Below are 25,711 nucleotides of genomic sequence, written 5' to 3'. Positions count from 1 at the left end.
CTGGGTTTTAACTTAGGGGGATATTATTAGTGTTGTAATTAGCAGGGGTTTCTCTTTTGCTGAAGGGGATGACAATGCATTTTTTTGTGTTTAACATCCATGGCTTTGGCACCAATCATTTGTCTGTGTAAGCCATTTTGTAGTATGTTGACATCTTTGGGAGATTTGATGATTGCACCCAGTTTGCAGTCATCAGCAAACTTAGTAAGCCATAAGCCATCTATTTTTGCTTGGAAAATAGATACCGAACAGTAGGGGCCTAGCACAGATCTCTGTGGAACACTACTGGTAACAGGTCTGCTATTGGAGTTGCCATTCCCAGTTTTGACTTTATGTGTTCTGTTTGTGTGCCAGTTGGCAACCCATCTAGTAATGTAAGGGTTAATCCCTAGCTGGGTGAGTTTCTTAATGATGCCTGAGTGAGGGATTGTATCAAAGGCCTTGTCTAGGTCAAGATAGCCAGTGTGAACTGTTTTGCCTTCATTCAGGGCCTTGGTGACATTTTCAAAGAAGTCCAACAGATTTAGCAGGTAAGATCTGGCTTTAATTAAGCCAAACTGGGTCAGGTCAAGAGTTTGAAGGTCACCTATATCCTTGTTGATAAGATCCATGATGATTCTCTCCATGGCCTTGCAGATAAGGCTGGTTAGGCTTATGGGTCTATAGTTCCCAGGGTTGGTTGAGGACCCCCCCTTGTGCAAGGGGATTACAGTTGCTGTTTTCCACTCAGCTTGGACAAAGCCAGTGCTTAGAATGAGATTGAAGAGCATAATCAGTGGTTCTGCTAACTCCTGTTTTGGACCATTTAATAGACAACCTGGGATGTTATCCAGTCCTGTAGAGGCTATGTTTTTGGCCTTGGAGAGTGCAGCTGTGACCTATTCTCTGGAGATACTAGACAGGAGACTGGTGACAGGTATGTTATGATGTATGATTGTTAGGGACACAGGAGTGAAGTTTTCGCCAAACGTGTTGTATAGCAGTTTGGCAATGTCCTCAGGTTCAGTATAAGTGGTACCATTCACAGCTAGTGCATCACAAAGCTGGGACTTCCATTTTAGATTTTGGACATAGATAAACAATGCTTTCTGATTTACCTTAGCTAGGGATGATAATTTAGTTTTATAATTAGCTTTAGAGGACTTTACAGGATTTCTATTCTGCTTGTTTATGCTTTGGAGGCGTTCTTCCTTTGCTGGGTTCGTTACATCTTGTTTTTTTTGTATAACCTATTTACACTGGATGTCCACCAGGGTGGCTTATTTTTTCATGAGGATCTTGATTTGATCCATTCCGGTACGGCTGAGTCTGTACATTTATATAGGTGTTTATACAGGACACTTGTGTACACTCAGTATAGGGTCATTGCTGTCATTGTAGGCAGGGAGTCTGAAACTATTGATGCCATCACTCAGTAGGCTGTAGTTTGCTTTGGAGAAATTTTTTAACCATTTTGCTCTTGAGGGTGGGTCAGGTACGATCGTTACTTTGAATGCGACTGATTTATGATTGGACTTTACCAGGAGGGGGCCCTACACATGGGGTGGTGCAGTGATCACCCATGTTGGCGAACACTATGTCATGAATGTTAGAGGCCCTTTTGCGGGTGTTGACTATCTGCTCCAGAGCATTTGTGTTAAAGTCCAGGAATCTCTGGGTGAACTTATTTGCGCTAATAAATGTTGCACATTTGATGGAAGGATAGTTAAAGTCACCCATAAAACTGGTATTTGACTGTACTGAGAGTGACTTAAGTAGGTCCAGGTAGGATGTGTGTTTTTTGTGGTTCATGGTGGAGGACCTATAGCTAACAGTTATGTGGAGGGCTTCTTTCCTGCAGTTAGTTGGACTTGGAGTAACTGTAGGGACTCATACTGTTTAACCAGTCAAGAGGTGTATATGTCTTTCATGAAGATAGGTACTCCTCCCTTCCTTGTTTTTTTCACATTCATTGTGTGGTTTGAACACGTGGAAGGCATTGTAGCCCTGTCAGGGTACTCTCTGAGGCTTTGAACCATGTCTCTGTGACTGCACAGATATCAGCATCTTCCAGAGTGAGATGTGCTTCAAGTGAGTGCAGTTTCTGATTTAGACTCCTAGCATTAAGCAGCATAACCCTGAGTTTGTTTCTGGCGGATATTTTCACGTTGGGAATTTTGCTCTTACGACATAGCCTAAAAAAGGCACTATGGGGGAGGCAAGTACATTTGCCAGCAACATAAAGCCTACAGGTAACAGGTGAAGACCATCTCTGCCAAAGCAGCATGGTCTGTCAACCATATCAGCCCAAACTGTCAGATACTGGATTGCCCTGGATTGACACCAGAACCTAAGCCAATTGTTGAAGTCAATTCATTTTTTGTTTGTATTGCGGCATCATCCTGGGTGAGGGAAGAATGCTGCTTAGAGCTAGGGACAAACCTCCCTGTGACACATAATCTGAAAGCTCCATCATGTCTCTCTTCATATTGTCCAGTAAGATACGTCTCAAGTCATTCACTCCAACATGGACTATGACAGAGTCATAACAGTCCTTGTTGTTGAGAGACTTGAGTGCGTGCGTGATTTGGTGGATCCTGGCATTAGAGATGCAGCTGACCGTGATCTTCTCCTTGTCCAGCTTAGTGAAGGGGACATCTGTTTGTCTCACTATGGAGTCACCTATGACCAAGACATTTGGTTAGATATGTTTTGCCTTAAGGACTTATTGGGTGAGTCACTGATGTGTGCGTTATTATGTGTAATGGGTGCTGTTGGGACCATATTGTGTGCAGAAGGTTTGTACTTTGGAGGTCTTTGCTCTTTTGATATATTTCTAGTGAGTACCTCCATGTATATGGGCTTATGTGTTGTGTGCTTGGTATGTGTGGGAGGTGGAGTGTGGATGCTGACAACCTGCTTGGTATGTGTGGGAGTGGTGTGTGGATGCTGACAACCAGCTTGGTATTTGGTTTGTTGTTACATGAGAGAGAATGCATTGATAACAGATTCTTAGTATAGATACATCTCTCATATATTGTATTTGCATGTGTTAGGGATAGTAAGTTGTCTGTGTACATGAGGCAATTGCTCCTTTGCTTCAAGATGCCCATGCCAATCAGGCTGGCTGGAGAAATGGTGGGAGAGTGACCTTCTGTTATGTTAGGGGTGTTCTGTAATAAGTGGTGGATGGTGGGCTAGGTTCTGTTGTAGAACTTGCAAAATCAGCTAATCTATGGGAGGTTTAGGTGTAGGATCCTGTGCTGGTGCCTCAAAAAGCACAGCTGGGTTACTCTCTGGGCAACAGTGCATAACTGTGTTGTGCGGTGAGAGGCAGGGAAGCTTAAGATGGTTCCCTAGCAGTTATCCCAGCAGATGATGTGAGGCAGTCTCTCAGATATTTGTACACCCCCTTGTAGAAAATTAAAGCCAGAGGCTACTGTAGGAGGAGGAGGGTTAGACCAGGTAGCAGTATGTGATGGGGGCTTGCAATAGGTTGGACAAGGCTGTCATCTGTTCAACCAGCATCCCTTACATGGGTGAACAATGTTGTCACCATTTTAGTGACATGAAATGGCACAAAGTTGACCTCCTTCACCAATGGCATAAATATCAAGTCAACTAACCACCTCAGTACTGTAAGGATATCCCCCATTACCATGCAATGCACTACTATGACATTGCAACACACACAGTTCTTCATTACTGGTTTTGATTATATGTAGCTACTGAAGAGATTGAAGGAAATTGGGTGGTGCATTTGGAGAGAATGCAATACCTCAGAGAGGCATCAGATGAGTATGGATTTAGGTATTCCTGATTGCCATGTCAGACTAGCACTATTTTGTCAATAGGTTCTCAAGTATGTGAACATCAGGCACTAAATAAGTATTCATACCCTACATTTGCAAAGTCTACCTACCTGAGCTCTTGACTCATGTAGCTTTGAACTAGTCAATTGTTAGATAAAGTCAGATGGATGTGGGTTCAATCCCAAACAGATAAATAAGTGTGATATGCATTTTATATTTCAGTATTGAGTACCTGTGGTCATACCTTAGAATAACATGCAATCAGGCCAAATACACAGTTACTTAACTTGTAGCCAGAAACCATTTGTAAAATAGTTACAGTTTCCATGCAATGTTTGTTAAAAGTGAGAGACGATGATACCATAGCATTAGTGTAATAGTAATTTATGCCCTCATATGTTTAGATCTGAAAGTAAAGAATCTGTACAAAGTATGTGGAATTTGTAATGACTAGGACATTAACATTTTAGAAATATTTATAATATTTTTTGTCTCTCCCCACCCTCTTTCTCACTATCCTTTCTAATATTTTGTTATTTTTAATCTCTCATTGCATTGCAACGTTTATTGCTGCTTCATCATGACCACCAGCACAGAGAGCTAAGCCCAGCCTAAGTGGCTTAGACCACTGTCCCTCCACAGATGGCTGCAGAGGTGCCACAACCAGCAGCAGGGACACCTGTCAGCATTGTCTCCTTAACTCCTGCACTACTGTACCACCATTGTCAAGTAGCTCTGCCCCAGGGCCTGATGCAGTGGAAGTGGAGATTGTCACACAACAGGAATTGACAGAGCTGTTGGAAGAGATTATGCAGAAGGGTCTTGGTACCTGCATCAGCCTAATGGACAGAATACTGCAATGGATTGCAAAATCACTGCCCCATCCAGCAAAGCCCTAGGAGTCTGTGAAAGAAAACAGTAGAGACAGTTCTGACAGTGGTGACAAGATTCCCACTGTCCATGATGGACACAGATGCACCCCAGAAAAAACATACGTACCCTCTTCATGGTGATCCCTTCTCACTTGTGTTTATCACCATCCCTGCCTGTCATGTATGTCCTGTATGTCTGCCCCTGCAACCTAACCTACCCTACATACCTGTCTCTGTTATTTCTAAATATCTTCTCCAATGTTCCACTCTCTCTAAAACAAAAAGGCACCGATCTTGCAAAAAAAAAAAAAAAAACACATTACATAACTTTCCACTTCACCAATGTGTGTGTATTACAAAACTGATTTGGTTAAATTGGTCACAAAGGATTATTAAGTTGTAGTCACACGTCATTTGTGAAGTAACTAGCCAAATGACCCTAATTATTTTTGTATATACAATCTTACCTTATGAAGAAGTGGATAGATCTTGTCCTATGCCACCCCCATCCTATTCATGCCCTCTGCTTGCTTGCTCCTCATTTTCGTCACTGTCTTATTATCCCTATTTCACACCTGTAGACTGCTCAAAAATAAATGCACATACTACACACATGACTAGAAATTGCTGATAAACAGAAATCTCTATTTCTGTACTCAGCATTTCTGCAAAGCTTGTCATCGAGCAGCAGAGCCTAGTGCTAGTTCTCATCCTATAGCAAAAACAAATAATAATTACACATGTACTAGTACTGTACCATTTTTCACACAAATGAACTCAGCAGCACTGCGATTTGGTAAGCAATGCTAACAGAATGACAATAATATCAAAGGCCTTTTGTTAGTTGTATATGCTTTATTGGCTCAACATATGCATGATATGAGGATGCATTTCCTCTGCACTTGGTGCACTGCTGTAGCTGAGATAGTCTCACATTTTCCTTCCTTTTCTCACAGCGTGTGCCATTGAATGTATACACTTACAAATATATTTGCAGACCGATATCAGTAAGTGCAATGTTGACATCAGTTACATTTATAGCTTGCTATTAATATGTACACTGTATACAAGTAACTGAGAATTGTCACTGATGGATATGTAAATACGACACTTAAGGGCAACGATACATAATGCAGTGATGTCGGGGATAAGACTCAGGAAAGAATTGGCATTACTTCACTGTGCCTCAGCTGGCACTTTAATCCCTCTGCTGTACTAACAGAAGGAGGAAGGGTGGACCTTATTTTTTACAGGAAACAACTTGGGTCAATGACTCGTAAATCTACAGAAACCTAAAGGCATTATGTTTGAGCTTCCTTCAAGTCCAATAAATGCTAGACTTCTTTTACACTTGCTAAAAGACCTTAACGTAAAGGGAACAACCACAACACATGATAAATCACAGCTTAGGTAAATGCTCTGGCAAAGAAGTCCTTTTATTGTCCTAGATGAGACATGTAACTTTTGCAGTGAGTAAATCTAAATGACTATAAAAATGTTGCTGTGAAATCAATAGTAATTGTGCTGTTTAGTATTTTCCTAAATATGGGACTGAAATATATACCATTTACTAAGTCACTTTTTGAGTGAACAGTTTGTTCAGTTATATGAAACGCTAATTATGTCCTGAATCCATGATAATAATAGAATAATGATTAAAGTTATAAAATTGCATGCATACAACTTGAGCAAATTGTGTTTTTCAGATAATTCATTAAAATGGTTTCATTGAATGGGTTGCTACAAGGCAGATATTTCCCTGCCCTCAAACAGTAGTGCTTAATTATGTCAATGTCAGTGACACAGGGGGTACAGCCCTCAGTGTACAAAATGTGTAGGGTTTTTTGCATCATACCAGGGGTATGAATTAAGTCATTGAGTGTATTTTTAAACCGTTTTGTTGTTGTTCAGAACTGCATTAAACTGCACTACTTTTGGCCTACTGTGAGGGATCTTTTCACCCTTTACTAAGAAGACTGTCACAGTGCATTTCACAAACTTGATAAGGAGTATATGTAAACATCTTTTTATCCTTAGTGCTATTTATGAGGCTCTCACAAACAAAGGAGGTCAGCAATTGTCCAATATTTATAGTTTAAGAAAATAAAATATAATTAAAGTAGAAGACTACTGCATGTGAATGTTAAAGGATGACAATGAACTGTTTAAATGAGTGGCAGCTGTGGTTACTTAAATACATTAATGAGTCTCGCCTATCTAAAAGGACCCAAACATTGTGCAGCTGTATTTAATGACCCTTCTTTGACTTGTGTTAATTTATTTTTTAGCTAGCTGGGAAAACATGCAGCAAAATGTCTAACTGCCTCCTTCATTTTCAGAAACGTCATTTATTCTCAGTGCACCTTTTAAACAGTAGTTCCTCTTGTTAGAGTGATGTTTGAACCACTGGGACTTTAAATAACTTTGCATTTTAATTATAAGTGTTACACAGCTGGAATTATATATTTATATAGTCTGATATTTTACCTGTTACTAAACAAAATCTTGTGTATGTGTAAAATACATAAAGATTAACATACCAATACATAAGCACATATTTAACCATGTATATGTGCAGACACACACACACACACACATATATATATATATATATATATATATATATATATATATATATATAAATACTTACATTGACAAATATCAACATGCTACCATGCATGTCGAGCAAAAGAACCTTGGCATATGCAGCTGTCATCAACAAAATGAAATCCCCAAATATATTGTTTTTTATTAACTCCAAGATGGCACAATTCCTTATCCAGGGATTGCTGATTTTGCACACCTATTGAATGTCTGCATATGTTGATTAAATGTGGTTGATTAAATAGATGTCAACCACTGAGTGTTTCAACCAAATACCCGAGTCTCATATATGTGTGTGGACTTTTATAGAAAACTATAACAATTTTTTTTTATTATTATTAAATCCTCAGGAAAACAACAGAATCTATATCTCACATGGCTTTTAATAAACAAACAAAACCTTACCTTGGTTAATGTTATCATATACATTTCAGTCTCATACAGCTTGTAATGTGGCACAGACTGTTTAAAAAAAGTCAAAGCTGTAGGCCCTGTTAAACCTTCTCCTCAACTTTACTGAATAACAAAAGAGATCTTCATCTGAGCTGATCCTAGGCCATATCCACCAGAAAGCCTTAATTGGCTAATTGAAATTTTGGTTATTCTGGTAAAGATCCCTGCTTTATCACTTCACCCCCAAATCTCCAGTCGAAAAACTCACTTTCTGGTCATTACCTAGATAATACATTAGTATGGGAATTTTCCAGGCACATGGCACACCTAAAGGTGTATTCTCTATACTCATATACAAATTATTATAAATACCCTATTTCAGAACAAATCACCAGCTTTGGGCTTACAATGATGGGATATAAGAATCTGACAACATGTTGGCTTTTCTATTAGCTAGTCCAGCCTTGTGCATTACTGTGTGCTGGAAAGATTGGCGGGTTGGAGAGATAATACCCACTGGCCCAATGCTATACTCCCATCTGTCTTTTTTACTCAGCTATTTAAATGGGGCATTGTCCGTTACAGGTTGAAATACCTACTAATAATATAAAAGGCATATTTTACTGCTAAACATTCCTTTTCCCTCTTTCTCTCTCAATGTATGTGTTAATGGATGTGTTTATTAATTTTCTATTAATATAATACATAGGGTGCTTCTCACTTTTAATATCATGGGATAACACTGCTCCCCAAACTACAAAACTACATCTACTGCATGCATACACACACACACACACACACACACACACACACACACACACACACACACACACATATATATACACACACACTTTTAATCCTTTTGTGAAATCATACATTATTAATACTGATTCAGAACTTAATCTCCCTTTAGCCCATTAAATCATTAAATGCTCTGTATGCCTCAAGGAACCAATGTGCCTTTACAAAAACCTTTCCTTTGCTTTTGTGAAATTTATCAAGGAATGGGCAATAGTTATAAAATTAGGTATACATTTTCTGTGGTGCTCAACTAGCCCAAGAAAAAACTTCAGTTGTCTTTTAATGAGGACCATACACACATTTGTTATGGTCTCATTTTTTTTCTACTTGTGGACTTAACCATTCTTCTTTCTATAAGGTAAACTGAATTATTGGTTTCAACCAAGTCTGTTTTCTTTTCTTAGCATTGTCAAGCCTCCTTGTTGCATGATCTTTAACATGGCTTGCCCTTTGGGTAAGTGAGAGTCCCAGTCATCTGAATGGATGACCCTATCATTATCCATATATACAGTAGCAGCACATCTTGAGTAGGTTTCAGTACTTCATCTATCAAGCTAGAAAGGTGGCTAAAGCGCCATGAAGTGCAAATGGTAATGCTGTGTACAGAAATGTACCACCTGGGGTTACAAAAGCTATATTTTTTAGCAAAGTGAAAGTGTGCCTATCAATACCTATTTATCAAGTCTAGTGCTGTGAAATATTTAACCTTTCTCAGGTGTTCAATAAACTCATCAGCTCTGTTATTCAGTTTTCTAAAGTCATTATTGGGGTTTTCCATTCACTTTATAATTCTTCTATTATTCCTAGTTTGATCTTTTTTGGACTTCAGTTTTTACTGTTTCTGTGACTCTTGTACTCTATGAGTTCTCAATCTAACCTTCACTCCAGCTGTTGCCTCTATATTGTATCTATCCCTTTAGTTCTCATAGGCATGAGAATATACTTTAGTTTCATCTGTTTCTTAATAAAAGTTTACTAACTTCCTATCTTTACATTTTTGACAGGGATTCCCCAAGCTATATTTTGTGTGTATAATATTTAGTCTCCTGTATGAATGTCAGTTTGCAAGATAACTCTGAACTGTCCTCTTCCTTCCATGATTTCAGTACTTTTGCTCTGTCCTTCTCTTTCTTGGTTCTCTGTGTATTTTAGTGCATTTGCTATCTCATTCACCTCAATTGCCCCCTGGTGGTTAGCTAGAAATTTGTTTTCTGTGGAGATCACGAACACTGATGCCTAATCTGGGTTGGATTCTCTGTGTCTGTCATCTTTATTACAAACTTATTGTTGCATCTCCTGGGCTTTTGGCTTGTGCTCCTTTACAACAGGCATAACTGCTTTAGTTTGTCTTACAAATTCATGTGGTATTCTATCGTACTTTTAATTGGTGTCTTCTCTTCTTCCAAAGTTTCTTTACTGATATCAAGCAGGCCTCTTGGATGCCTGCCATACAAAAGTTCAGATTTTGTAAATTCTGTTGAAGCTTGTGGCACCTCTCTGACAGCAAATGTGTCATTAATGTTCCTTAGCATGAATTTCAATATTGTATTGTTCCTCTGTAATAATCCATAAGTCTGCATAGGGTGGACTGTTATCTTAATCTTCAAATCATTGACATAACTGATGCAATGCCCTTCATATTAAGGAAATGCATGTAAGCATCTCCTCAAGCATCTACAACCTGCAAAATAGCAGTGTAAGTTCTCTGAGAAAAAACTTAGAATTAGCTTTCTGTAATGGCTCTGCTTCTGGAAAATGTGTACCATAGTGTGTTATTGCTAGTATGTAGTGATATGCATGCATTTGCACTTGTTTCCACCCTTTCCTGTAACTAGTCTAGTCCAGATACAGATTTGCTGTATCCAGGACTGTTTGTAAGCTCCTGAGCCCCCACGCCTTTCTGTGTTAGAAGGAAGCCTTCTAGCTTATCAGTGGAAGTGGTAAGCACTAGGTAACCTATCTACCGCATAAGGAGTGGTTTCTGGCCCAGAAATTGTAGTTATTGGCCGTTTCGGCAATTTTTTCTTCTCTCTCAACTTTTTGATTTAAAAGCCCACATTTTTAGCACTTGAATTTGCTTATTCGTGCTCAGCACTTGTTCAGAACTTATTGTAAGCACTAAATAATTACTACAGCACTCAACCTTCCTCATTACCTAGAGGAAAACAGTTTTTGTACTTACTTTCCTCACTTGCTTAGAGAAAAACAGCTCTTGTACTCACTTTCCTCACTTGTCTAGAGGAAAATAATTTTTATTCAGGCATGTCCAAGGGTCAGCTCCCAGTGTCTCTCCTATCTGATGAATCTGGGCATCTTGGGGCAATGTAGCAATTGCCTCATGTACACAGACAACCTTCTTCTCCTACCACCCAACACTACAACCTGTGAGAGATGCACTTATCTAGCCAAACTGGAGGTAAAGCTCTCTCCAACCAAGACTGAACTTGACAGTCAAGAGGAGCAGGTAAACACTTGTACCACACCACACTCATCACATAGTCTCACTAAACCTACACCACCAAAATCCACACATAGAAACACAAAAACATTTGCGGGGGCTCTCAATAATAATCTGCTTAAGAAACAGAGACCTCCAAATCAGAAACTCAAGCAACCTCCACCCCCCAACACAACCCAAATGACACATAGCCGACAGACTCAGTGTACCACTCAACCACAGCCCATAAGTCAAAACACCGTACCCAACACACTAGTCATAGGTGACTCTATAGTCAGGCACACTGATGTCCCACTCACCAGGCTAAACAAGGAGAAGGTTACTGTCAGCTGCCTGTCGGGTGCTAGGCTCTGCCACATAACCCATGCACTCAGGTCACTCCACAAGTACAAATATGACTCTCTCATTGTCCATGTTGGTGTGAACAACCCGAGATGTACCTCCCTGGACTACATGAAAAGAGACATGGAAGAGCTCTCCGATCTTGTAGCCCAGGGAACCCTGTTGGCTAGGCTTACTTTGGCCCTCGGGCCGATAGCCTAGTACCTACCTATGTCCATAACTCTATGTTCAATGAGCACCGGGATCAGTGGGCTCTTAAATCCAGGATGGGGAGCAATTTTCTGTCATTCTGGACAAGAAGCACATACGTATTCTCTCTCTTTTATTATGGCTAGCCCGGAGAAATCAATATTCTTGCCTTAGTTTTATCCAATGGTAATTGACCTCCAAACATGTGACTATGGGCTAGTTTTATTACTAGTGTCCTATAACATTTTGGCACTATAGCTGGCATAGAATTTCTTCCCTATCTTTAACTACTCTATAAAAAGTGATCAGTGTTTATCTCAAGTTAAAAGGTTACAAGGGGAATATTCTCTTCACTATCCTCCTGTACAACCTTGGTGGTATTCTCCCTTACTCCACTTAAAATATCATCTTCTCATTTTATTTTTTTAAAAACTTAATGTCACGTACCTGTAAGTCCACTGACTGAGGGTTTCTTTCTTTCTTACCTTGTCTCGAAGTGGGAGGTATATAGATTCCTCTCCCAAAATACAGGTACTGCAGCTACTTCTATGTTTTTCTTACAAAGGGTAGTTCTAGACAAAATTTCCATCTACTTTAACTTTTCTTAGATTTGAACTAACCTCTTGAGACTGCCCTTTTTGTTATATGCTGCTCTTCTTCTTTTGTAGTGTAAATGCATATCAGTCTTTGTATTTTTTCTGTAGGTTGCTCTCCCTCTGCAAAGGGTTTCTCAGAACAAAACGTATTTTTTTATTTGATTCTTTATTTATTTGTATTTCTTACCTGCAGTCTGACCTAACTTGAAATTTTGCTTTTCATTAACAGAAATCACTCAGGTTTTCCCAAGCCTCTGCACATGACCACCTCAAACACCATCTTATGTCAGCATGATATAATCAAACCTAGTTTCCTCACCTTTCTCAGTTTTATTACCTGCTATCATTTTTTTGTTTTGATGGTTCTGATTTACGTACCTTACTTCCTCTATTGCTGTCTTCTTTGTTTCTATTGTAGCACCCCTAGTAAACTTCTTTGCACACATTTGTTCTGTACTGATTTTCACTTCAGTTTCTTATCAGATCACCTTCAATCCGTAAACTAACATCTTTTACAGTATTTGGTTTCTGTTGGTCTATTATTGTGGCAGGTTTCTGGTAACATGCAAGATCCTTTTTCTAAATAACAACATCTGGATTCTGGATCTTTATATGAGTGTCACCCTCTTGTTTCCTTCTTAATCCGTATACAGAATTTTATGGCAAACTGTTGCTTTCCCTCTGTATTTCAGACTGCTGCACTATTTCATGGATTTTTCCCTCCTCCCATTTTTTCCCACATTTCTTTAAAATGGGGAAAGTCTTTTCCTGATATTACATTATGAGCCATACCAGGGTTATTGCCATAGGATGTAAAAGTTTTCCTAGAACTGTTTAAATTTCTGCATGAGTGAGGGGCTATGCCTTTCTATAACTGTGAATGCATATTAACTCCATTTTATCTTTATTACTAATCTTTTACTTACATACCAGGGATTCCTGACAATGGTAACCATACTAGAAGATTCTAGCAGAGTCTGAAATTCTCTTTCATCCAGAAATACAATGCACTTTACTAGCTTGGATGTAACATAATGATGCAGTGCAGACTCAATTATTCTAGCTGAAGTCTTACCATATCCTATTGGAATGACTTGCATGCGTATCAGGTTTAGCTATATGACTCCTCTCCCCAAGTTTAAAACAAGTTAATACATTACTTGAACTGTTTTGCTTCACAAAAGCATAACATTAATCAATGTGTCACTAACTAAAATCATTTTACTAAAGTTACTAACTTATCAGAATCTGGGCTTACTTTACAACTCCCATGTCATAGTACTAGGCAAAACCCTTTTATATCTATACACTGCTCAAATTTCTAACATTTTTATTTTTACCTTTACTACAATCTTCTTACCAAAGCTTTAAAATATTTTAAGTCACACATCTGTGCTCTTTCCAGTTTGCCAGCATTAAAATTTCATTTATAAAACTGTATGGCTTGCACTTCAGAATTTATCCTCACCTTAGCTAACAGCTTTTTCTTAAGTATTTCACAGCTTCTTTATTCAGTTTCCTCCATGTCCATACATGTTTTTTTTTTCTCCTGTCAGCTAGGATTACAGAATTTTTGCCTGTTCTGATCAGTCCATTTTATTGGGTAGAATATATTTCTGCCTGTTTTGATCTGTCCATTTTCCAGCATATCATTCAAATGCACCAGGTAGGATTCCAGGTCATCATCCTTACTCAGCTTTTGTTTGTGCAGACACATTTCAGGGGTAGCTAATATGTTAGCTAGTGCAAGCAACTCTTGTTGCAGTTGCACCAACGTCTGGACAGCATCTACCCTGGATTCCACGTGTATTTTCAGTAGCTCCCCGTGGCTGTAGGTAAAAGGTAGCTGTCTAGGAAGTGGAAGAAAAAAATGACAGTTGCACAATAGGAACGGAAAGAAAAACACCTCACGGAAACATTAGCATTTCTTTTGGGAAATATAACCCAAACTGGATATGCACTTGGCAACAGAGTTATTTCAAGAACTGGTATTCACAAGGCTTAGGCAAACCACATATACACACACCACAAGTGTAAAAACATAAACTGTTTATCACCTCAGAAAGACAATAGAAACTACAGCTCATTTGATTTTTAACACACAAACCAAACATTACCTTGGTTATCTTCTCTATAAAGCCCAGTCTCATACAGCCCTCTAGCGAAACAGACTATTTGCAAACAAATCCCAGCCACAGATCCACCCAGTCTTTCTTCTCTGTTTAATGAGCATAGTTTAGCCACAGGCCACATCCATGAGAAGGCCCAATTTAATTACTGAACATCACATTCTTGGGAATTTTGGTAAAACCCCTGATTTACCCTATGCTGAAGCTCTGGTTCATGGTTTGCTTAAATCTCATTTCTTGGTTTGCTGCTTCCTCCTCTCTCTCTCTCTCTCTATATATATATATATATATATATATATATATATATACACACACACACACACACACACACACACACACATAAATATTTATATATATCAATCACAAAATTGTCAGCATGGTTCTCATTAATTAGTTAATACATTCAGTTATATTTTTAACTTAATGTGGGAATTTTTCAACCATTAGGCATATTCAAAGGCACATGCCATATATTCATACACATGATGTTAATTTCCATATGTATGTATATATATATATATATATATATATATATATATATATATATATATATATATATATATATACATACACACACACACAACACACACACACACACAAACAGAGAGAGAGAGAGAAATTGAGATAGTGAGGCATATAGATATGCAGATATAGATATGAAAGCATAGTGACTATTTACTTGGACAAAAATGCTATTTTAATTTGCTGTAATACATATATGTTATGGTAATAAAAGTGATAGCTGCATAGATAATCAGTGTAATACAACAGTAAGTTGCCGGCCCTGACATACAACCTTCAACAAAGGAACGCCCATTCATGGATGTCTCCACACAGAAGACGCTCTAGCTGAGAATCAAACAGGTTTTAGTTAAAAAAATAAATCTTCTTTATAAACTGTAGCAAACAATTGCTACAGTTTCTAACCTGTCTGCACAGAGAGCTACAGTGCTCAAATTTTAGTTAAAACAAAAAAAAATATTTTTTTTTTTTTTACTTTTAAACTGTAGCAAACTGCATGATATAGTTTAGACCACACACACGAGCTTCAGCACCCAGGTATGACCACAAATGCAATACTGGCTTTTAAAAGCCAGTGTTGCATTAACAAAAGATTGGGACTGACTGGTTGCACCCCCCCCCCCCAGCACTTTGCACCCAGGGCAGTTGCGCCTCTCGCCTCACCCTAGCTACGCTGCTGTATATGGACTACCCTAAACTAAAACAGGAACCGCTTGTTAAAGCTGGTATCTTCTGATGTACAAATCTTGAAGTTTCATGACTGGACCTTTAATTCCAGTAAAACAATAAGAGATGAAATGTCTGATTTAAAGCATGTTTTACATTTATTGTTAGACCAGAAATGAACAGACAGGTAAGATAATAGATATTTTAGTAGTTGTTAATTTCAAAAGGGCACTTTGTAGTAGTATACATAAATGGGATTTTAAGATTGAATCCAAAAGTACTGATATATTGGTTATACTAACTGAACATTTACTAAAGCAGTGTTTAAAACTGTACTAGCTAAACTTGTAACTAAAAGTGACCAGATGTCTATGAACACACAAAAAAGAACACCAGCAACTGAAGAAATCTGTTTGGGATGCGGAGAAATGAGGCACTTTGCCAAAAAAGCTTGATTAGTAATAGGAATACTATATAAACAACTTTCAGCACTGCATGCTGAAAATGAAAATGTAAGTGCAATGCATATCAGAATAGGATTTTAACAAACATTGATAGGATGCTACAGTGGTGCAGCGGTTAGCATTGCCGCCTCACAGTAAGAGGTTCTCTGGTTCGATTCTCGGCTGGGGTGCCTTCTGTGCGGAGTCTGCATGTCCTCCCTGTGGTCACGTGGGTTTCCTCTGGGTGCTCCGGTTTCCTTCCACATCCCAAAGACATGCAGTAGGTGGATGAAGGTCTGGATTTCACAACAAAAACACTCAATTTGAATTTTGGAATAAACTTTCCTGTTTTATGAATGCAAGTTGTTTAATGGGCTCCATTTGTATAGTTAGTGTGCAGTTTGACATTCAACTCTGACCTGAAGGGCAGTTTCCCTAGGTTACTATCTACATGAGTTCCAGGATATCTGTCTAATGAATCAACTTTTAGGGGTGTTTTATTGAGGACATAGTTAACTGGGGTGGCAGACTTTCTAAACTGTACTGTAATGCATTTCTTGGAATTTTACGCCATGGCTTTGGTTCCAAGTGTTTTTTTTTTTAGACCTTCCTGAATGGTATTTATTTCTTGGGGAGATTCAATGACTGCTCACAGCTTGGAATCATCTGTCAACTTGGTTAGCCAGAGGCCTTTGACATTGGCCTTAACATCTGAGAAGTAGATGCCAAGTAGGAAGAGTGGGCCTAGCACAGAACCCTGGGGACTCCACTGTTGATTGGGCTCCTTATGGAGTTGGCCTTATCAGTTCTAACATCCTGTGTCCTATCAGTGAGCCAGTTAGCTATTTAATGTGTTATAAAGGGATTTATACCTAGTTCAATAAGTTTATTGACAGTGCCTTTGTAGGGTATTGTATCAAATGCTTTAGCCAGATCTACGTAGGCAGTATGCACTGTTTTCCCCTCATCACTTGCCTTAGTGACCTTTTCAAAGAAGACTGACAGATTCAGTAAGCATGACATTCCTTTGACAATGCTCAACTGGAATGGATCCAGTGTTTAGAGGACTCCTATGTGTTTGTTGATAATTTCCATGGCTTTGCAAATAAGACTAGTCAGCCTAATGGGTCTGCATTTTCTAGGATCTATTGAAGGTCCTACCTTATGGAGGGGAATGACCATCACAGTCTTCCATTCATGTGGCACTATTGTAAGACTATAGTTGAATGATGACTCCAGGGGTCATGATAACTCTTATTTTAGACTGTTTAGAAAGCATACTGGGATGTTATTGGGGACCTCTGAGGCCATGTTTTGGCTTTAGTCAATGCAGCCAGTACATGCTCCCTAGTTATAGTTGGAGGGGTTATGTTTGAAGGTATTTTGGGGGGGATGGTTGGGGTGAGAGGGGGTAAAGTTGGAAAGTAATTTGTCCACCAACAGGTTTGCTGTATTGCCAGGCTCAGTGAAAGCAGCACCATTAACAACCATTCAGTATATTGCTGTGTGCTGCCCTTGAGGTTTCTGACTTAGCTGTAGAAGTCCTTATGGTTATCTTTCACTTGGGAAGCTATCTTAATCCTAAAGTTGGCTTTGCTTGACCTAATTAGTCCTCTTAGTTCCCTATTTAGTATGATGAGAGAGTTATCTTTATGGGAATTACCCTTCCTGATATTTTGCAGTATTTTTTCTTTTCATTTTGTTGCATATTTTGTTTAATTTGGGATACCACTAAGGTGGTTTGTTTCTGGGGCTAGTTTTGGGCTTATTTATGTTAGGTACAGCAGCCTCTATACGGCCATTGACATGGTTGTACAGATTTTTTGAGAGCAATTCAGTAGAGACTGCTGTGTTCTCAGGGTTTGGAGGGGCACTGAATTTTGACAAACTGCCACTTAATAAAAGGAAATTTGCCTTGGAATAGTTCCTAGCAGCTAATGGTTTTATTGGGCTTAGGGAGTTGATTTTCATTTAGAAGATGACAGCTTTATTCTGGTGTTCTCTGTGTCTGACAGTAGCATAAGATTTTATAATGATTTCCAGACAATGAATGACATATGCATCTAATGACAGAGTGGATGAGAAAATAGGCTAGGCAAAGTGAAGTTGACCATTCTTGATTCATTTAATGGCTTCTGCCAGATCCCCCTCAGTCTTGAAGCCAAAGAGAAAATACTATTCTTCACTACAGAAGGGGGTTTTATTATACTGTCTCACACTTTGAACTTGACTGAGCTCCTGTCACTTTCCAAAGGCTTCGGATGAGGTTCTGAAACCTCTTGCTAGGCATATCATGATGACATAGTAATTTATTCTGAAGACTAGTAATCACATTTAATGAATGTACAAGCTCTGCAGTACTCCTCAAGATGAGTAAGATTTATAGTTAATGCTGCCTAAATTAAGCTTTGAATGACAGGAGTCAGATATTTAGGATATGCTGTCAGAAGAGTGATAATTAGACCCCAGAAGATAAAACAGAAGCTCCGATGAACTGGCCTATAATCAGTACAAAGCATCATATGAAAGCATTTTTGGGGCTAGCAGGCTACTATAGAAAGTTTTTACCCAGCTTTGCTACCATGGCTTATCCACTGACAGGCCTTACTAAAGTTAAAGACCCAATCCAAATAAGGAGGATCATAGCAACAGATGAGGCTTATAAGGAAATAAAAATCATGCTGTACTGACAGCAAGTTTTATCTGCCTCTAACTTCAGTAAATCCTTTACTATGTACACTGATGCATCTGAAGTTGGGTTAGGGTTTGGGATATCTGTGGAACACCGAGCCTGCTACCTCAACAGGAATTTGAGTAGGACAGAGACAAGATACTTTGGCACAGAGACGGTGTCACTATTAAATAGGCATTAATTTCTCTACTATATGGTTTATTATGACGCAGCTTCACTGTTGTAACTGATCATGTACCCTCTTCACTACTTATTTAAACAAAGGAATGTAAAGGCCAAGTTATAAAGGTAGACTTTAGCAACACAGCTGTTTCATTTTAGAAGTAGACATACGCCTAGAAATAGCCACAAGAATGCTGATGAGTTAACCCATTCCAATAACTCATCCCATTCAGTACAGAACCAGTGTTTCTATGCTGAGAGGGTGGTGATTGTGGCATTGTGGTGATTTACCGGGACCAAAACTTTGCTGTATAGTCTATATGTTTTGATAGAAACTTGATAGTTGCACAGATAATCAGTGTAACATGGTAGTAAAGCTAACATCGTAGGTAATGTGGAACATCTGAAAACTCTCTTGGTAAGGAGGTGGGGCTTGAAGCCCATAATGCCAGAGACAATAAGGGCTTGAATCCCATAATGTTAAAGACATTTGCCACTCCTAAAAAAAGGCAGTTCCATGACTAGAGTGAAGACAATTAGTGAACCATGAGCAGGAGAGCTGTGAAGTGCCAGAAAAACAGTTGTGCTCTTTTCCAGGAATACTAGGATCCTAACTGTGGCTACACAAAGAATACTAGGGACTTGTATGTGGATATATTGAGACATGAAACCACTCTCATCTATGATAAAGTACTAGAGGTGTGGACTACCAGAAACTGATTTATTTCTTTGAGAAACTTCAAGCTGAACTGTAAGCAAGCAGGAGTTACACTGAGCTAGACAATACTGATTTTGTTTATATTGGAAGTGAGCTCCAAATTTTAATTCTTCATTGCAAATAAGCTACATTTGAATTAAACAGCAAGTGTCCAGTGTGTACAATATACCATACATAATACACACACACACACACACACATATATATAAAGAAAGAAAGAGCGACAGAGAAAATCACACCTCATTACTTATGCAGTAAGACAAAAAGTCAACACCTATTTTGTGAAACCACTGATTAATTTTCTGGGACTGTCCTGCATGGTACATTAACCAGACATCCTACATTATGCAAATAAGGTGTGTTTCAAGGAAAAAAAAATCATACAACTTATTTTTATAGGAAATGGGTAAATGTCTGCCTGGAATGATGAACTTTCATCATATCCATTAGGATTGCCATGACATCTGGCTCATCTGATCACTGATAAGCCACTTTTATAGGTGGTCTGGAGCTTCTGCCTTTGATGGGGACCTGGAGAGAGGCTGGGCACTCAAATGACTGTGAGGAGTGGGGTCCACAAGTACAAACCAATAACCAACTTAGGGGGACAGCAGTTACAGCTTCAAAAACTGGATCTTGAATTAGTAAATACTTCCATTTTCTTTTTTCACTGATATTTTTATTGAGAACAGGGTTACATGATCACAAGTATTAGAATAGTGAAATTAAATGTATGCAGCATATGCAAGAATTAATTGCATATCTGGAGCTTGTTGTGATGCACACAGTATTAATTTTAGGGTCTTCCCTTTCTTCACTATTATCAGATATTATTTGCACTGATTTAATCAAGTATTTTTTTCAGGTTTTGGATTTCTCACCTTATATAGATTCATAGGTTCATCGGCAAGTACTAGGCTAGTTGTCCTTGTGGACCATTTTAAGTGTAGCAAGTTTCTCTTTATGTGCTTGAAATAACCTATCCCATTTGGTTGGCTATTGGCCTTACTCATCCCATGGTCAATAATTATAAATTACCCCCAATGAGAATAAATGGGATCATACCATAGATAAGTTGAGGGGACCCACGCATGAGATAAAGCATTTAGGAGCTGTCTCTGTCCAGGGGCAGTACTAAGGTAAATTTTCTGTTTCCTATCCATAGATCCAAGTTGCACTTGAAAATCAGCAGGGATGAACTTTGTTTTACATGGAAGGATAGTCTGTTCCAGAGACATGTTATCCTCTGCGAGATATACATGTCCCTCCAAACAGTTCTGTTGATGTTGCAGAAGAGGTTTAGCTCCCTAGACCAAGTATCTTTGATGCCATTTGACCTAATGATGTACAGTAAATCCATCAGTATTGGGTCGGAGGATGCCTTGTAAGCCAGACAGTTTACCTCCTAGCAGTCTGTAGGATACCAATACCGAGGATAGTGATAGGTATGTATTATTTATTATTTGTATTTGTTTATTGGGGTAGTGCACTGATCAGTACTCATCAATTTCAGGTTCAATTCGGGAGAAATACAAAACATTTCACAAACAAAAACTACAGAAATGTAAGCAACAACAGAACAGCTTAGACTAATTACATAGAAAAAATTGTGTATATAAATTCTAGTGAACAAGCACAGTGTAATGTAGAATCAAGCAGAGTGTAATGTACAATATATGCATTAGTTTCTAGAGTGAGACAGTCTTCAGTGAAGCTTGAGAAAGGAGAAAGGACTCAGAAAGGAGATAGGTTAGGTAATATGTCCTGTGCTGAAGCAGGAGCATTTGGCACGAATGAAGAAGTGCTTTTTGAGTTGTATTCTGAATTTCGAGTAAGTGTTAATTTCCTTAATGTCAAAGGTGAGAGCTTGCCAAAGAGTATGTGCTTGACAGGAGAAAGCATGTGCAATGCTGTGGAATTTGGCACTAGGGGTAATGAGAGTTGTTGTGGCTTGTGAGTAGCAGCTCAGATTGCATGAGGAGGGTTTTTTTCTTGAAGTCTAGCTGCAAGGGGAGTAAATGTATGGAGTTGGAGTAATTAGTAGATTTTGGATTCTAAAAGTAGGTTAGATCTTTGGTTTATCGGTAGTCATTTGACTTTTTCTAGGGTGATACATTGATGCTCACAGACAGGTGAGTTTGTAGTGAATCAGAAAATCCTGTAAGACATAGCCTGAAGTGTGGCAATGTTAGGGGTAGTGTGGGGGGGCGCCGCCCCCCACATTGGGGGGAGTGGGAGTGAAGCCCCCCACCTATTTTTGTTTAAATCTGTACTTTTTGTTTTATTTTCTTCTTTTAAAGGAAACTAGGTGGGGGGCTTCACCCCCCCTACTATATATACCAACTCCAGGGTCGCACGACATTGGGGAGGGGGACAAATCCCAGTTTTCAGCCTGGAATACTGGTTTTCGATCAAATGAAATATCGATCAAATGGGTTTAGGTCAAATGGTCTTTCGATCAAATGAAGTAGACCCAATTCTACATACATTGACATATTTTAAAGCCAGCATTCCCATTCGTCTGACTTTGGGACTGCTGTACAGTGGGAGAAAGGTTAATATTGGCAGCCCAAGACAGTGGGCTAAGTACATGTTGGTTTACAAAGTCCATTTAACATGTGGGAGAAACAGACAAATCTAGGTTTTGTAAAACAGAAATGGAAACAATAGCACATCTTGTTGTTGGTTGTGACACATTGATGGCAGAAGGACTGTAAACTGAAAGGCATAATAATGTGGCAAGACTGTTGCACTAGGGATTGTGCAAACATTATGGTATTGAAGTGGCTGAAAAACACTGGAAATATGAGCCACAAAGCATTATAGAAAATGAAGAAGCCTACATCAGATGGGATCACCCATTATCAACAGTTCAAAAGATGGATGCGAGAAAACTAGATATAGTGGTCCTTGAAAAGAAGATAAAAGTAGCATTGATCATTGAAATCACTTCACCCCAGTTACTACAGTGTTTTGCATACAGAGAGACACAAAACCATAAAATATCAGGCATTGCAGACAGAAATGAGAGCAATGTGGAAGATACTCAGACAGTTCTAATAGTAGTAGGAGCAATGGGTGTAATACAAAATAATCTACAATTGTATTTAGATATGTTAGCAAACCATGTAACTCCGTATGAACTGCAGGAGTCATTACTGGGCACAATGCAGGTGCTGTGAAGAGTACTTCTGGCTAACATCAAAGATTGAAACAATACTAATTTCATGAACTTTAACTGTACTTTGACTTAGGAATGGGGTCCATTCCTGTCATGGTATTAGAAACCCAAAAGACTTGGAGAAATAAAAAAAAGAGTAAATGGAGTAGGTGTTTGTCTCTTATACCTATTCTATAATGGCAACACATATGCTACCTCTGCAATAAAAATATCTTTTTATCCAGATAATACATCATAAAATGCATCCATTGGTTCATTAATAAAACTTTGGTGTTTGGTGATATTGGCATTAATCCAGGGGTTAAGTTGTTTGTTTTAAGGGAAAGGAATAAGAACTGCTGCAGCAATAAGAAATGCACACCTGCATTGCTCCTGGGGCTTATTTTAGTCCTTATTTAGCCAAATAGCTTGAGAGCTCAATAAGTTTCCTAACACGTCATGTAATTTTTCAGTGCAGTAGTTTCTAGACTGCTTTGTTAATTTCATTATGGTCGGGCATTGTAAGCAGTGATGTGTTTGAGTATCCTTATATCTTGGAAGTGACTTTAAAAATCAGAAATTAGATGGTCACTTCATATTTCAGTATAGCCATATCTCCTGGCTAGTACTGCACATATGCAGACAGATTGTTCCACGCTTCATGTAGTTTTTGGACCCTAGGAGTCTGTGGGCTGTTGGTTAGTTCCTATAATTTGCTTTACTACTCAAATCTTGGGTCCACTGCTGCAACTTTATTAAGAGCTAGTGCTTATGGGATTCCACTGCCAAATCCGCTCCTTTTACTACTCTCTCTGTCTGTACCCCAGCCCATTGTGGGCCAGCTGTTTGAGTTCCTTTAGATAGCTAAGACTGGACTGGTATTTTACTCCTTTGTAACATGGCTGCATGTATGGTGATGTTTGTAACTATACCTTATGACATTTACAAGGGTACATTCACTGATTTAAAGCATGGATAAATGGCTTAATTAGTTGAAGCTGCTTATATACTTTATTATTTTCCTGATATACTGATCTGTCTATCTATCTATCTATCTATCTATCTATCTATCTATCTATCTATCTATCTATCTATCTATCATTTACATTTGTTGAGAAAGGAAGTACAGCTGGGCACTAAGGCCCCTTTTCAATATAGGCCTGGGGAGAACAGCTCCATTACATGCAGTACAAACAACATTTTTTAAGTTAGACAATATCAACAGTGCCGGGAAGAATACAATTAAAATGCATTTTACAATGTCAAAATAGATAAGACAGTAACTGTAAATAAAGTAATAAGACTTCTTATACTAATTATATTTTATGCAGATACAATTAGATAGCTATGCAGTAAGATAAATGTCACAAAGCAGAGTACTGATTTATTTACAAAGGGTGGAAAGCAAAAGGTTGATTTCATTATGAAATATAAATGAAATGAGTGGTAAATGAGTTAAGACAGGCATAGGTAGAAGGTAGGGTGGGCGAAAACAGTGTTATAGTTGGTAACAGCGAAGAAGAGATCAGAGGTATAGTAGAAGACGAGGAAGAAAGAAAAGATGTTATACTTATCCTGGAGCTATTCAGCTACAGAGCCAGGATGCTGAGACATGTTTTCTTAAATGTGTTTTGAATGCCTTTTGGTTTTCAAGAAGTCTGAGAGCATGGGGAGGGCATTTGAGGGAGTAGCTAAAGAGTTTGAGCATAAGGAGGCTGACAATGCATTTGGGGCTTTAGTGATGGAGACAAGGAGTTTGTCTTTAGAGCAAAGAGCTTTGGTAGGCTAGTAGTGTTGAAGCATGCCTTTTAGTGTTGGATACTTATCAGGGTAGTATATTAGAGTATGAGCTAGTAGTAGCTTACTATAATGGAGATGATGAGGGAATTCAGTCCAATTTAGTCATTTAAGGCAGAACAGAGATGACTTTTAAAGTGGTGATTTGCAGCAAAGTGAGGTGAGCTATTTTATTGTAGCATTCTTCCAGCTTTGTTTGTGTGGATGTTTGTAAAGAGTACAGAGGCATACAGTAGGGTAGGTAGAAGGTAGGGTTTAGCTACAGTTTCTCTAGTTCTCCCTTTTAGGTAGGGTTTTTTCTATACAAGGGGCCGACCTTTTGGTGTTTTTTTTTTAATATCAGTTAGGAAGTGTAGTTCAAATTTCAAGTTGTCATCAATTGTGACTTGTAAAAGTTTGGTGTTAGTACCTGTTCAATCAGGGTGTTATTTAATGAAGTGATTTCAACAAGAATTTTGCTCTGAGAGAATGTTTTTGAGGCAAAGTGTTGTAATTTTGTTTGTGGGGAGTTAAGTAGGAGTTGTGAGTTGTCTAGTCAGGATTCTATGGATGTAAAGGGTTCTTGAGTAATTTCTTGAAGTTTAGAGGCTGTGCAGATGAGTCTGGAGTAATGAAAGTAGTGTGTAGATCATTTATAAATATATAACAGAACAGGTCCAAGTATAGAACCTTGTGGCACTTCTACAGTGATGGGTAGAAATGATGAGTAGCCTTGCTGGCATTTGTCTGCTTGGAATCTATCTGTTAGGTAGCTGTTAAACCAAGAGAGGGAGGAGGGGGGAAGACCCAAGGAGGAGAATTTTAGAAATAATTTAATATGAGAGATGGTATGGGATGCTTTGTACAGGTATAGGAATAAGGACGATACTAGGTTTTGTGTATTTCTGTTTTTATTAATGGCATCAGCAAAGTGAAATAGGCAGTAGTGATGTTATGGTTAGGAGAAAAACACGTGTTGTGTGGGATAGAAAAGATTGTTTTTGGTTAGGTATTGAAGTAATTAGGAATGTATGCACTTTTCTAATAATTTAGATAATGGTGACTGGGTGGTTATTGGTCTGAACTTGGAGTATTCAGCAGAGGGTCCCCTCCTTTATGAAGAGGAGGTATGTATGCCTTTTTCCAAATGGCTGGGCCATGAGATTCTAGAATGGATCTGTCTATTATTAGCTTTAGCTGCAATTTTTTTAGGAATTCGGAAGGGTGGTTGTCTGCAGCAGAATGAGTGTTTTTTTGTTTTAGCAGATATTTATTATGGTGGAAGTAGGGGCAGGTTTGATTGAAAAGTTAACCTCCCACGGGGTTTTGTTGGTGGGGGGTTGGTTTGATGATGGGTTGTCTTTAATAAGTGAGGCTACAACTTGAAGGAAGTATTT

The sequence above is a fragment of the Protopterus annectens genome, chromosome 14.part0, assembly GCF_019279795.1.
Source record: "Protopterus annectens isolate FY-2018-M chromosome 14.part0, PAN1.0, whole genome shotgun sequence".
Classification (NCBI taxonomy): Eukaryota; Metazoa; Chordata; order Ceratodontiformes; family Protopteridae; genus Protopterus; species Protopterus annectens.
Note: the sequence above shows the minus strand (reverse complement) of the source record.